This window comes from Berghia stephanieae, chromosome 2 (genome assembly GCF_034508935.2).
Source record: "Berghia stephanieae isolate SIO BIC M18660-M18661 chromosome 2, UCSD_Bste_1.3, whole genome shotgun sequence".
NCBI classification, from domain to species: domain Eukaryota; kingdom Metazoa; phylum Mollusca; class Gastropoda; order Nudibranchia; family Aeolidiidae; genus Berghia; species Berghia stephanieae.
In genome coordinates, this window is record NC_088361.1 from 31,463,919 (window position 1) to 31,478,918 (window position 15,000).

The 15,000-nt window shown below is 37.6% G+C and overlaps 1 long non-coding RNA gene across 1 annotated transcript in view; it reads right to left on the reverse strand.

Moving 5' to 3' along the window:
• Positions 1-9,216: 9,216 nt before the first annotated feature.
• The window catches only part of LOC144964707 (uncharacterized), an 8,198-nt gene continuing 2,414 nt past the window's right edge, over positions 9,217-15,000 (reverse strand). The window contains exon 2 of the long non-coding RNA XR_013643919.1: positions 9,217-14,126. This is a non-coding gene — a long non-coding RNA (uncharacterized LOC144964707). The remainder of the gene's footprint in view (positions 14,127-15,000) is intronic.

Here is a 15,000-nt window from a genome sequence, read left to right on the forward strand (position 1 = left end):
AGTTGGCCAAATTCTTTTTTTTCTTTTCTTATTAGATATGGATTTTTCAATCAAAAGTTAAGCCAGTGATGGCAATAGCAAATTTCTGTGATCAGAACACAGGAGACACACACACACACACACACACACACACACACACACACACACTTACGCAGAGAGAGAGAGAGAGAGAGAGAGAGAGAGAAAGAGAGTAGAGAGAGAGAGATAGAAAGAGTGACACATACAGAGAGAGAGAGAGAGAGAGAGAGAGAGAGAGAGAGAGAGAGAGAGAGAGAGAGAGAGAGAGAGAGAGAGAGGATGTTTTACAACTGTAACGTCCCACGGTCTAACTTTATTTTTGACAAGTATCGTCTCCTCAACCTCTCCCACGATGATGTTCTGAGAATCACTCTCTCCTCTCCCTTGACCGTTTTATTTATTTTATCTAATCTAGCTTTGTTTATCTTTACTCCAAATGTCTAAACATGCAATGTTTACAAACGGTAGTTCAGATTAAGGGCAAATTATTTTTTATCGAATATTTTGTAAGGAGATTATTCGAGACTTTGGTGAAATTGGAAATGAAGTTCTAGATTTGAAGTCGTTCGGGGTTTCTGTCCTACACTGACAAAATACTTTTCGGAAAACTACATGATGAAAAAAAAAAAAAAGCGTGCAGTTTTATATAGCGCAATATCCACTAAACGATCTCAAAGCACTTTAAGTGGGTGAGGTCTTTGATTTCTTGTTTTTATTCCGGCCCTTTTCGGAGCCTTTGGCTGAGAGGGAAACTGTCAAATATATAGCGTTATTTTTTTTCCGGGGGACGGTGGGAGGGGGGGGGGGGGGGGGGTGTGATATTTTTTCCTTGTAAATCATGGTGTGTTATGCATTGCTATTTTTTTTTAAATAGTGGTTTGTAAATATTTGAATGTATTCCCCTTGATGGGATTCTGTGCTTGTGTCTATATAAAACCTTTATGTGATCTCAACCCACGTGCTCTGACAGTACGTTCTTGGAATATACATCTGTTCTCTCTTTGAACTATTCCCTTTTTTTTTCCCCGAGTGTAAATCAAACATTTAAAATAAAATTATGCCATTTCCTTCCTTTTTATGGCCGCTGAAATGACCTAAATATATGTCACAAGCGCCGTTAACCCCTTTTTAAAAAGCGCTTTACAAGTGGTCCCTAGTCAACAGCAACACTTAACATGTAGGACGAGTCATGATGTCTATTAGGCGATATTACGATTTTTTTTTCCGACAGAGACTACACTGTTAACGGCCAGGTACTCAGTTCACACCTGAGTACGGTGAGAAAATATGAGTATACAGAGGGCCTTTTCCAAGGACTCAACTATGCGCCGCTCTCAGAGCAGGGCGCGAACCCAGGACCTATGATCCGAAGGCGAGTGTCATACCACAAGACCGCATAGAGTGTGGCCTTGAGCAAGTCACCCCACCATAGCTCAATTTGCGGCGCTACACTGCGGCTGACGCCTGGGTTATTCCAGTCTTCCCTTGAAATAGACCCTTGAGACAAATTTCCCCTATGGGATGAATAAAGGGAATTTTATTTTTATCTTTTAAAATTATTATTATTTAAAACGTGTTTTATCAGCGCATGGTGGTTTGTAGGCAGAGGGTCAGATGGAAACGGAAAAGTAGGAGGATTGGGTTAGGAATAAGAATAAGGGCGAAGAAATGGACCTGTGATTTCGACATTGCTGAAGTCGTATTGGAGTCAACATATTTAAATCTAGTCATTCTCGCTAGTTGCTTCGTCTTTGCTACAGGCATTGTGTCAATACCTATGCAAACTGAAAGGGCCTTTTGCCTGACTCCGGTGGAATTGCAACCTTGTTATATATCGCTGTTTCAATATTGATTCTCTCTCTCTCTCTCTCTCTCTCTCTCTCTCTCTCTCTTCTTCTTCTTCTTCTTCTTCTTCTTCTTCTTCTTCTTCTTCTTCTTCTTCTTCTTTTCTTCTTCTTCTTTCTTCTTCTTCTTCTTCTTCTTCTTTCTTCTTCTTCTTCTTCTTCTTCTTCTTCTTCTTCTTCTTCTTCTTCTTCTTCTTCTTCTTCTTCTTCTTCTTCTTCTTCTTCTTCTTCTTCTTCTTCTTCTTCTTCTTCTTCTTCTTCTTCTCTTCTTCTTCTTCTTCTTCTTTTCTTCTTCTTCTTCTTCTTCTTCTTCTTCTTCTTCTTCTTCTTCTTCTTCTTCTTCTTCTTCTTCTTCTTCTTCTTCTTCTTCTTCTTCTTCTTTCTTCTTCTTCTCTTCTTCTTTTCTTCTTCTTCTTCTTCTTCTTCTTCTTTTCTTCTTCTTCTTCTTCTTCTTCTTCTTCTTCTTCTTCTTCTTCTTTTCTTCTTCTTCTTCTTCTTCTTCTTCTTCTTCTTCTTCTTCTTCTTCTTCTTCTTCTTCTTCTTCTTCTTCTTCTTCTTCTTCTTCTCTCTCTCTGTATAATATGTCACTCTTTCTCTCTCTCTCTCTCTCTCTCTCTCTCTCTCTCTCTCTCTCTCTCTCTGTCTCTCCTCTTTGTGTATTTGTCACTCTTTCTCTCTCTCTCTCTCTCTCTCTCTCTCTCTCTCTCTCTCCTTCTCTCTCTCTATGTGTGTATGTGTCACCCTTTCTCTCTCTCTCTCTCTCTCTCTCTCTCTCTCTCTCTCTCTCTCCTTCTCTCTCTGTTAATGTGTCACTCTTTCTCTCTCTCTCTCTCTCTCTCTCTCTCTCTCTCTCTCTCTCTCTCTCTCTCTCTCTCCCTCCGTCTCTCTCTCTCTCTCTCTCTCTCTCTCTCTCTCTTTCATTCTTTTTTCTTGCCGCCCCCCCCCCTTCTAAACACATTCTACAGAAGCAACATTCATTTAGTGAGTGAGATGCGTATAACGTTTTTGCAACCAAGACTAAGATACTCAATGGGTTAATTTGAATAAAGAGGTTTCCTATAATAAGAATTATTCCGGTTGACCGGATGAGATCTAGAACACCCCCCCCCCCCCCCCCCCCCTTTCCCTTTTCCAACCCCAACTCCTATTTTGTATGTATTTAATATTTATGACATGACAAAAGTTGTTTGTGTAGAAAAAAAAAAAAAAAAAGGGGGGGGGGGGGGGGGATTTGTTGAAAAAGTCGTGTTTGAAAACCTGACAGATAGAGTTCTTTGATTGGAAAGGCAGCATTGTTTGAATAAGGAATCGAAGCAAGGGAGAGAATAAGCCTGGGATCGTCAGGGGGAGAGAATGAGAAGGGATAGTGGAAAGGGCGCGCGGGGGGCGGGGGGGGGGGGGGGGGGGGGGGGGGGGGGGGGCGGCGAGGAAATTACAGAATTGCCAGTTTGGCATTTGTATTCCAATTCTTTTTTTTTTTTTAAGACAGAGAGAAAAAAGAAAGAAAGAAAAAAAGAGGATAGACAGTTTAAATGACAACTATATCTTTAGCGTCGAAACGGAAAAACAATATTAATTTTTGAATATATATATTTTTTTTTTTTGCCATTTGATTTTGGCATTTGTAATAAACGAACGAACAGTAAAGACAATAATAGAACTCGTTAAATGGAGACAGTAATTAATTGAAATGGCATATACCGTGCTTATTCATTTTGTCAAAAGCATTTCATTAGGCGCCTCTTCTCAGAGCAGAGGTTTATTTTTTTTAATTTAATGAACATACATGTTAGCATTTAAAAAAACGACATTTATTGCATTCTTCCCCCCCCCCCCCCCCCCCCCCCCCCCATTCCCAGACCACACACCCACCCCCACCCACCCACCCACCACACACACACACACACATACACACCCACCCACCCACCCACACACACATACACACACACACACACACACACACACACACTCACACTTATTTTTTGTTTGGCATTTTTTTCGAAATCGATTTGGCAATCCTGTTATATTTGTAAGATTGACGACGTGGTGTTGGGCAGCTCCCGGGGTTGGGTCTTTTAGGAGAAATGTGGGGGAGAGATGGGGGGGGGGGGGGGGGGGGGTTAGATTATTTGCTGTCTGCCAATATTGACTCTCCAAATGGCTGTTTGCCTGTTTGATACCTGCTGAAGTTGTGTAGCGGCGGTTTGTTGACAAATTTCTTTTCCCAAAACCCGCCAGTGGGTGCTATCCACAGAGCGTTGACAGTGTTATTAATATAGTTGGATAGATAGAAGAAGGACTAAAGGAGGAAGCGCCAAATCTGTTTGTTTGCGCGTCTTTGAGGATGAATGAATGGGAAAAGATGGATGGAATGGACGAATAGACGGAGGGAGTGAATGAATGGCTCTTGTGCAAGGATTAGAAAAGAGTGGACAATAAAAGAGGGATTGGAGGGAAAGGGAGGAGGAGGAGGGGGGGGGGGTGTTCTTATTCGATGGTGGGAATTAATAACGGGACAAGGGGATGATGAGCATATTCACTTTAGGTACATTAGCACGACATAATATGGAATGTTTACAGTATATATATGATATGCATGTAAAGCTTCAACTGCACACACATTAGATAGGATATAATAATCTGCGATTTTAGGATTATCTTAATTTATCAAATGTAAGAGTGCACACACAGTTCCACACCAAGAAAAGATGGCTTTACGTTTCCCAGAAATTAATAAATAGGAAAGTTTGTTCTCATAATCTGAAAGAAAAACTATCTATTCATGAATTAACTCATATTCTCTCACCTTACTCAAGGGCAAAATTAATACCCATTGGTAAACAATCGCTGTCTCTATTGGAATAAAATTGGAATAAATCACCAAACGGGCATCATTTCTTGTCCTACATGTTACGTGTTGCTGTTAGCCAGGGACCCTTTATTCAGTGCTTTGAGCAAGTTTAGTGGATATATTGCGCTATATAAAAGCTCAAGAAGTATCTTACACTACTTTACGTGGATATGGAATAGCGTAAAGTGGAATGAATAAAATATCAAGGGAAGGAGATCCCACATTATATCAATCAGACTATAAACGTTCAAGGTTACACATAGTTTTGAGTGTTGATATGATAAATCCGTATGACGGATGTTGTGAGAATTTTATATAAACGCAGAGCATCAATTCCGTCAAAAGACGAGAGGAATGGACAGACATTTGTCATCGCAGAGTCCGGGCAGCCAACGTCAATGAGGACGACGCTGGATAGTAAGTTAGTTAGAGCATCAATATCATTATCCGACAATAACACATCAAAAGAGTCATTGAGAGTGTATTGTAACCTGGCCTACGCACAAAGCCTATAACATCTTTGGTTTTGAGGCACAACATAATTTTGATTATTCCTATCACAAAGATAATAAGATGATAAAGCTTTTAAAAAAGATTAGGTCGCCATCGCCAACGCCACCTATTAAAATGCTATATAATATTCTCCGGCATAATTGCAACGATTTAAGTCTTACGTCATGTAATGCTAAAAGTCTTTATTCAATAATCATACGCAATCATAATATGCGATAATCATAAAAAATTATCTCACCCAACACATAAAAGAACACAATATCTGTCGGCATTCCCATCATCCTCCTTTTTAAAAAGTTTAGGCGCCGAGGAGAACTAAAATTGTTCCAAGCACCATAATATAAATCATAAAAACAAACAAACAAACAAACAAACAAACAAGGCGAAAGCCAATTTTCTTTTTCTTACGCTTTATTTCTCATCATAATTGGTCTGATGATTATGAAAGCGATGCGTCATTATATTTCATCTTTATTCTACTTTCAATTCTTACTGTTCAAGAGGATAAAACAATTAGGCAGTAAGCACTCAATGAAAAATGAACCACTACTTACGTGTGCATATTTGAAGGTCTGATAACCGAACGCAATAAATTAAAAAAAAATTCCCTTTATTCATCTCATAGGGAAATTTTTTCTCTAGGGTCTATTCCGAGGAAAGACTGGAATAACCCAGGCGCAATGCAGCGCCGCAAATTGAGCTAGGGCGAGGTGACTTGCTCAAAGCCACACAGGGCAGCGGCGGGTGATCGAACTCGTTACCTACCGGGTATGAAGCAAAGACAGTACCCTGAGCCACGCTGCCCCTATGGGCTTCAACGAACATCGTTGTAATGGACAAGATTTTGCCTTGGTTTGAGAGTATTTTTATCGCAACAACGACACCATAACAACAATTTGGGTTATCAGGCATGCAAATAATTATACATTGACCCCCGCCCCACCCCCACCTTCCCAAAAAAAAAAAAATAGAAAAGAAAAAAAATGAAGGAAAAAAAATGTAAGAAATAATAATAATAATAAAAAAAGATTTTAAAAACAAACATTTTAAAAAAGCCGGATACGAAATGTAGTGGCAGAATAAAGTTAAATAAATAAAAATAAAGAGTAGTCTGCAGTAAATAGTCGAAACGACGTGACGCGCCTTCAAGGTCATTGTTTACAAAAATAATCTTTTCTTCAGCACATTTTCCGACACTGTAAATTTTACCAATTTTCCTTTCATGTTTTAATCTTCCTAGTCACAGTTCGTCTTATCTGCTATTATTGTTGTATCCACTTGAAGCTCATTCTTGTTGCTGACATCCGTCAAGACGAAAAAGAGCCAATCCAAAGACACTCGAAAAGGTCTGCCCCGATATGATTACTGTACTAAACATTCAGATACATTAGCTCTAGTTAGTATCCATTTTGCCAAATTTAACATTCTTTAAGCCATATTATTCTTATATATTCCGTTCCTTCTCCTTGTAAAGCGCTTTGATTACATTCAGTGGTTGTTGCCCTATGGAAAAGCTCACGTTTCATTAAAAAACATATTCTCTCGTACAACAATAAAACAAACAAAAAAAAACCCCAAAAAACATTCATAAACAAACAAACAACAAAACACATTAACAAAAATTGGGCCAGAAAAGTTTACATTATATCGATAAACTAGAATGATTTCCCCAATTTGCCCCCTCCCCCCCCCCCCCCCCCCCCCCCCCCCCCCCCCCCCCCCCCCCCCCAATTAAAAAAAAAAGAAGTTCAATACGACTTTAATTGTTTCTGGATTAGGAATTTCTGACGTCTGGGTGTTCAAGCTAATGTGTGTGTCTAGACAAATTAAGTTTGAAAAAAAAAAAAAAAGGAAAAGTTAAAAAAATTAAAATAAAATAAAAGAAAGATATTTAGTGTTTGTACATGTTTTCTATTGTCTTTCTATCACGTGTTTAGATGTCAACTGTAGAGGTCCTCTCCTGTTGGACACACATTAATCTCGGAAACGATTTCGTAAAGATTTTCGGGCAAACCTTAAGAAGTACCATACGCCATATTATTTCTGAATGGGTTTCTGAATTAATCTCAAACCTGGGACCTCGCGAGATGAACAAGATAAAAAAAAAAACAGTTGAATTTAAAGTCATAATATTTTGAATTAGGAAATGAAAGTTTTTTGAAGAAGAATTGACTGGGTTTTTTTGTGGTACTCACATAAGCTAATTTATTTTAACTTAACGTGTATAGGTCAATCTTGTGATTTTTTTTCATTCTTCCGGCTCACCCCGACATAACGCCGTACTGAAACGATGGGTCAGGTTCACGGTGATTTCTTCTTTCCCAGAAAATGTAATGGAGTTTCCTTTCTTTAGTGATGTCAAATGCTGTAAACCAATCATGCCAAGTACAATCGGAGGCTTTATATCCAAGTGCGATTCATCATATGAAGAATATATTGCCATTCGATTGAGCTGGGCAGGTTGATCATCGTCAATGGTCGCTGAATATTTAAAAAATATATGCCCCTCCCCCTCCACCCGTCTCAAAATGGTATTATGTCGTTGTGGGCTAGGCACTGGAAATTGAATTCATAGTTAAATCATAAAACTTGGAGAATATTTCTATTCGCCATGATGGAGAATAAAGACAATTTCTTTCATTGCAACCAGCTCTAATTTTCTATGTATCCTTTTAATCCTTAATTCATTTTCAGAGATCGATTCATCCCGACATAATACCGTTTTGAGATATTAATTTTTACATATTCTTCCGTGTGGGCATGCATTGATTATTTCTTTTCTGAATTGTTTATTGTGGATTGTTATGGGCTGGTAGTGATTTGGAATCTTTCCTTCAAACAAAGGTAGCGTTTTTTTAATTATGGTGGAATACTATTTTTTTTTTACGTTGAAATGATATCCTATGTGATGTTGCTGTAGATGTAGGGTTATTCAAAGTCCAAACATGGCGTTGTTTGATGATGCAATGTTGAAATGTCCCATGTGAGTAAAATGTAGCAAAAAGTACTGGACCGGTATCATGCCCAGGTGCCGATGAGGCTTTTCTTCTGACTTTTCTCTCCACCCAGCACTGGTTAATTGTCTGGGTCTGTTACATATGGTGGAAATTACATTCTTTACAATGGACTAGTGTCCTGTCCAAAAGGAAGCAAGAAGCTGTTAGTGTCCGTATTATAACGCATGTGAAAGCTGATTTAATTTCGATTCTGTATCCCTTTTTGGTTCTAAAAGATTATAACGTTCTAAAAGATTATAACATTATATCTGATAGTCGCTCTGCAATGTTAATTTCTTAGGATTACCCTTACTTCTAACAATAATTGTGCACATTGTTCCGATTTTATTATGTATTGTACAAAGCATGAGCTTTTATATAAGTAATTATTATTAACGTGCTTAAAGCTTTGGTTTCTACAATGAAGTCTAAGTCAACAGCAAAACATAATATTTAGGATGAGACATGACGCCTGGAAGGAGATATTGCATTTTACTTCGACAGAAACAATCATACCACCGGCCATGTACACTTTCTCAAATATTCAATACCGTCTACAACGGGACTCGAACCCAGAGGCTCATGTCACAATCCGAATGTTTTACTTATTGATGTTTGAATAAAAAGTCTATTATTGATGGAAATTTAAAAAAAAATATAATTATTATTATCTAATTTGAGAAAATCCGATGACATTTTTTTATTCTATTCCAATAGAGGGGGGCGAAGTGGCCGAGTGGTTAAGGCATTGCACTTCTGTGACACAGAAGGTCCCGGGTTCGAGCCCCGCTTCAGGCACTTTTTTTTTTCATTGGGCAAGATTATTAACCCCCAATTTGCTCACTTGGACAACATGGGTGATTCCTGTTGACATCAGACATCTCGTTTGCGGAAGAGCATAATTATTCCAATAGGACAGATGATGCTAAGGTGTAAAATTTATTGTTAAGTTCAATAGAGAAAAATCATGACATTAAACAGACAAAAAGCGAAATGCGTTTTTCCTTTTATTTTTGCCAGTGTATTCTCATGCATTTTTCATAGAAATTATGAAAAGGTGTTCATGAAACAGTTCCAGTAAAAATAGAAAGAAAATTACAAGACAAAAAGAACCCCCTCCTCAAAAAAATTAAACCCCCCCCCCCAAAAAAAAAATAATAAAAAAAAATCTACATTCTGATTTGGGATGATTTTTTCTTTTGTTTTCCTACTTTGTCTGGTACTGTTTTATACATACCTTTTGTAGACCTTGATCTTAGAGCAGTGTCTGCTTCCTATTTTTTTTACACAGAAATATCCTTACCTATGTCGTTATTCTGTCTGAAATAAGGTCTTAAAGTTTTCTGGACTTAAAGTAAAAAATGAAGCCTACCTGAAAAAAAAAAGCAATTGGTCTCATGAATGGAATTGTCTCTTGAAAAATGTAATAATTCGGATTATGTAACTGTCAATCAACTTTAGTTATTAATGAAAATTGATAAAAAAGAAAAAACATTTTAATTAATCTGATAGTCATGGCGTTAGCCGCGGTGTAGTGCTGGAAACCCAACAATGGAAATACGGAAGTCTAGTTTAAACTTCCACTTTTCGGGTCATCCTCTTTCCTGTATTCTCAGTTCTACAAATGGGTTTGAAATCGTACTTGTCACGTTATGTCAATTCGATACAGAATCTACCTTGAAATATTGAGTATGTTCTCTACCGAACTGCCATGCCGTGTCAAAACTAACATAGTATACTTATATGAATTATCATAAATTTCCATTAGAAGGAAGGAAATTTACGTCACTCAGCTCTTTGTTATTTTACGCTCTCGAGTTCATATGCATGGAAAATCGAACAAATTTGTTCGATTTTCAATGAGGATGAACTCGAGAGAGTTAAGACAGCCTGTTAGTGATTAGTTCTCACTAAATTATTTTAATCAGACTATAAACGTCGTTGCACACAATTTTGTCTTTTGGAATGTTTATTTTGGATGGCGGATGTTCTTCTTCTTCTTCTTCGTCTTGTGGAAACCTCCAATATTCTCGAGGATCACTCCACAGTTTGTAGGGTTTTACATTTAAAAACTTGTTAAAACTCTACACATAGATTAAAAAGTCACGTTGTGAACTCTAGCAATCGCATGAAGGCATGTTGGCAACCGTTTTCAGCTACTTCAGCTGGGAGGCTATTCCATAGTCGGGCAGTGGAAGGGGAAAAACGAATACAGGTGGGCGTCTATATTTGATGTTGGGATGGTTACTCTTGCTGTGTGTCCTCTCGTAGTTCTTGTGCCGATATCTTTGATGTCGTTTGGACGTTTAAGGCACGAATTTTTGTAGTAGATATTGTGGAACCATTTAAGTTTATCTATCTTTCTTCTCTTTTCCAGAGGTTCAAGGCCAATCCGTTGTGTTATTTCAGACGCACTTGAGAAAGGATCGAATATGTTTGTGATGCGTCTTGCTGTTTTTCTTTGGATGTTTTCTAAGGTGTTTTAAAAGCAAGGTTTTGAGTTGAGATTGGGCATCATTTAAAAATACGGGTGATATAAGCGCTTGTTTGATTTGCCCTTGAAGCCAAGTGACATATGTGGTCGTTCCATTTGAGGTTATTAGCAAACTCAATGCCAGGATATTTGCTGTCTTTACATGTTCCAGGTTTTGACCATGAAGTTGGTATTCAAATGTAATCGGTGCTTTCTTGTTGTGATGGTTAGAACATTGCACTTTGATAAGTTGAATTCCATTTGATTTATTGATTCCCATTCTTGTAATTTAGCTAGATCGCCATTCAGTGTTTTCCAGTCATCTGTTGTACTTATTTGATTATATAATGCTGTGTCGTCAGCAAAGAGGCGCACTTTATACCTCGTGGAAGGTCATTGATTTACACTAAAAATAGGACGAACCCAAGGACTGAGCCCTGAGGTACACCCGATGTCACCATCCCGATAGTGGAAGTCTCGCCGTCGACAAGAACTTGTTGGGTGCGATTATCCAGAAAAATGTAATCCATTGTAAGTTTTTGTTCCTGATACCAACGTCATACAATTTCTGGATTAACCGATGGTGAGGAACCTTGTCGAAGGCCTTGGCAAAGTCCAGTAGTACTAGATCAATTTGACCTCCTTTATCAATAGCAGCTGACAGATCATGCGTTAATGATATAAGTTGAGTTTGACACGAGCGGTGCTTCCTAAATTCGTGCTGTTCATCACAAAAAATACTGTTAGTTTCGAGATATTCAGTATTTTACCTAAACGCATAGCATCAATATAAGAGTTATTTTAATCATCATGGTTTTCTAAATGATCGCTACTTTCAAAATCAACTACAGGTTTTCTAAAATGTTCCTGAGCAAAATATCAATTTTAACCGGATATCAACTAAGAAAAATAAAAGTGAAAACTGAAAGCAAAATACATCTTGAAATCACTGTTGAGTTGGTTTTTCTTTTTTTAAACAAGAGGCAGAGAAGAGAAGGTAGCATGCTTACTGACAAACTCAAAACAAGAGAATAAAAAGCAATGTTTGTTTTTAAGGGTTTTACGGCGCTTGCAACATATTTAGGTCATATCAGCGCCAGTAAACAGGAAGAAAATAAGAAAGTAAAAAGTTCTAGAATTACAGTAAAGCACCCAAGAAAAGGGAAGACAAAGGGGTATTGCTTTAAATAGGAAACAGATGTAGCTTCCAAGAGCATACTATCAAAGTACTTCGTTTGAGATCATCTAAAAGTTTCATCTAGACATAAGCACAGGTTCCCACTAAGAGGAATAAACTCAAATGTTTACAAATCGTATATAATATATAAACAAAACATAATACAGTGCATAACAGAGAGATGATTTACAAGTAAAAAATATATTCTCCCAAACTATCTATACATTTGACTGTTTCCCTCTCAGAGAGGGTATCCGGCCAGGGCCAGGACAAAACCAAGTAATCTCATTCCATGATAAAGACAAATGCAAGTCGGAAAACAGATATAGGGGGATAGAAGATAGAAGACACAGTAACTACCTCCCTGCCCACTATGGGAGGTCAGGAACCCCACCCAGAATATAAAGCCTTGATTTGATAACGAAGAGATAGTCTGGAAGAAAATAAACCTCACAAAAACCACCCCCCCCCCCCAAACAAACAAAAAACAACAAAGAAAATCAAAAAAAACAAAAAACAAACAAACAAAAAAACAAACCCCAAAAAACAACACAACATTTAAAAAAAAAAGGAAACAGACCATAATAATCCCGAAAAACTAAACAAAACAAATTAAAACAAAATAAAGTAAACAACACAACCGTATTAGAAAAGACGCTTCATTCTTCCTTAATGGAACATTGATGAAGCGAAACAAGAATAGATAATACGCGAGGTCCCAGATTTGAGAGATTTTGCCAAGATAGGGTCATATAACTCGATCGATAAGGAAGGGTCGAATTTAATGCCAAATTTTTTAATAGACGTGGCTGTCAAGAGTAAGGCAGAAATCTGGTTGATACATAATGCACTTATATAACATTAATTAAATTGTCACAACCACGGATAGATGATTTGAAGAGGGGGTTTGTGTATTTAGATGTATAAAGCGACAAGTTGCTCTTTGAATTTCTTGGCTTACGAGTATGTAAATTTATGTGAAATACAAAATGCGACTGAAGGTTTTCATTAATTTTAAGTTCTGACGACAATTTTATCCATTTAGAAACGGGTTTCTGCTCAGTTTTATTTTATATCCAATTAACTTTTCCTTTTTTCCTTTTCTTTAACTCCATACATTTTATTAAAAGTTTCTCTGAAATTTGTACTGTAGAAATAATAAATAAAAATGTTGACTGAAGAATTGATAGTTTGAAAGAAAATAGCAATATAACCAAGCAGCAAGTAGAGATAATTCTTTGATCCTTCCATGCTAATACTTGGGTCTATTTCATTAGCCAGATAGATAGAAGTCGTAGGTAAATTACAAACGATAAACAATGACGAAACCATGACCATTAGTTTGATGACCTTTAACTCCTTGGAAGATACCTGATTGGACTCCTTTGAGGTCTTGGTTGTGGTCGTGACAGTTTCCCTCCAGCTTCTCTTCTGATTTAGTACCACAATAAGTATTAGCGTACAGATAACAATGATTATAAAGTTTACATAAAAATACGAAAGAACAAACGGGCCGGTGAATTTGATTTTTTCCTTAAACCCTTCTTTTGTGATGTAACCAAGGATTGATTTATTTAGAGGAGGATAAAATTTCCACACTAAAAGGTAAGAGTAGTAATTTGGAAAAGCCTGCATAAGATTTATCAGAAAGAAAAAAAAACATAATAATTTTACATCGTTTGCTTGTAATAATCATTTCTTACTTTCACAGGCATAGTAATACACAAACAGCGTTCTAGTGTGATAAAAGCGGATATGGTAAGCGTTATTCTCCCAAAATGTGAATTAGGAAAAGCAACGAATAAATACATCATCTCTCTAGGGTGTACTGATAAATAAATCAGAAGTGCTTTTTGAACTTCTTTGAATTCGCCAATTGCGCCGAATAACGTCGAGAAACAGACGAAGAAATCTGCTATTGCCATACCCAGTAGGCTGATGCTGACTGTGTCGTTGAGTTTGGAAAAGACAGCCACGTTGATAGGGTTGGTCACCAGGCCAAGACAAGACATTGGAATAGCCAGCACGCAAAGGACGTTACTTACGTTTATAAACAGCAATATGAACTGAGGGAAAGAAGGAGGATTCTGTATTCCGGGGTTAGTGTCAGTGTTATTTTCTTGGCTGGCATTCTGGCGAAGGCTTCTGGTAACTTGTGATATGATTGGTGGTAAGGTCAACACCTCTAACTGCACACTCTCAGACATTTTATGAAAATTGATGTTTTCATTAACTGCCGCTGTATTTTCGTTTACTGTAGAGTAAATAGACAATTACAGAAAATCGATACATGAGTATAGTACCTTCTTTCTATTTCTATCTTTAAATTTTTTTTAAAAAATAGATGCAAATACACCGTCTTTCAAAAATACATCTGTATGTCAATTTTTTAATACTTATGATTTGCAAGAGAAATTTAATTCGAGTGTTTACTCTCTATTATGACATGATGAGATGTATTCCTGTATACTACTACTACTACTACTACTACTACTACTAATTGAACTTTATATAGTGCAATATCCACTAACTTTGCTCAAAGCGCTTTACAAGGGGTCCCTGGTCAACAGCAACATTTACCATATAGGACGGGACATGCCGCCTGTTAGGCGATATTACAATTTTTCGGACAAAGACAACGCTGTTAACGGCCAGGTACTCGTTTTACACCTGACTACGGTGAGAGAAAGTGAGTAAAGAGCCTTTTCCAAGGTCTCAACTACGCGCCGAGCGCGAGGCTCGAACCCAGGACCTTCCGATCCGAAAGCGAGTGTCATACCACAAGACCACATAGCCGCACACCTCTACTACTACTACTACTACTACTACTACTACTACTACTACTACTACTACTACTTCAACGACTACTACGACTACTACGACTACAACGACTACACTACGACTACTACGACTACACTGATTCTCCTCCTACTCCCCCTCCTACTACTACACTACTAGTACTACTACTACTACTACTACTACTACTACTACTACTACTACTACTACTACTACCACTACTACTACTATACTACTACTACTACTACTACTACTACTACACTGGCGCTGAACGTTACTAGAATACTATATACTACTACTACTACTACTACTATTATACTTCTACTATTCTT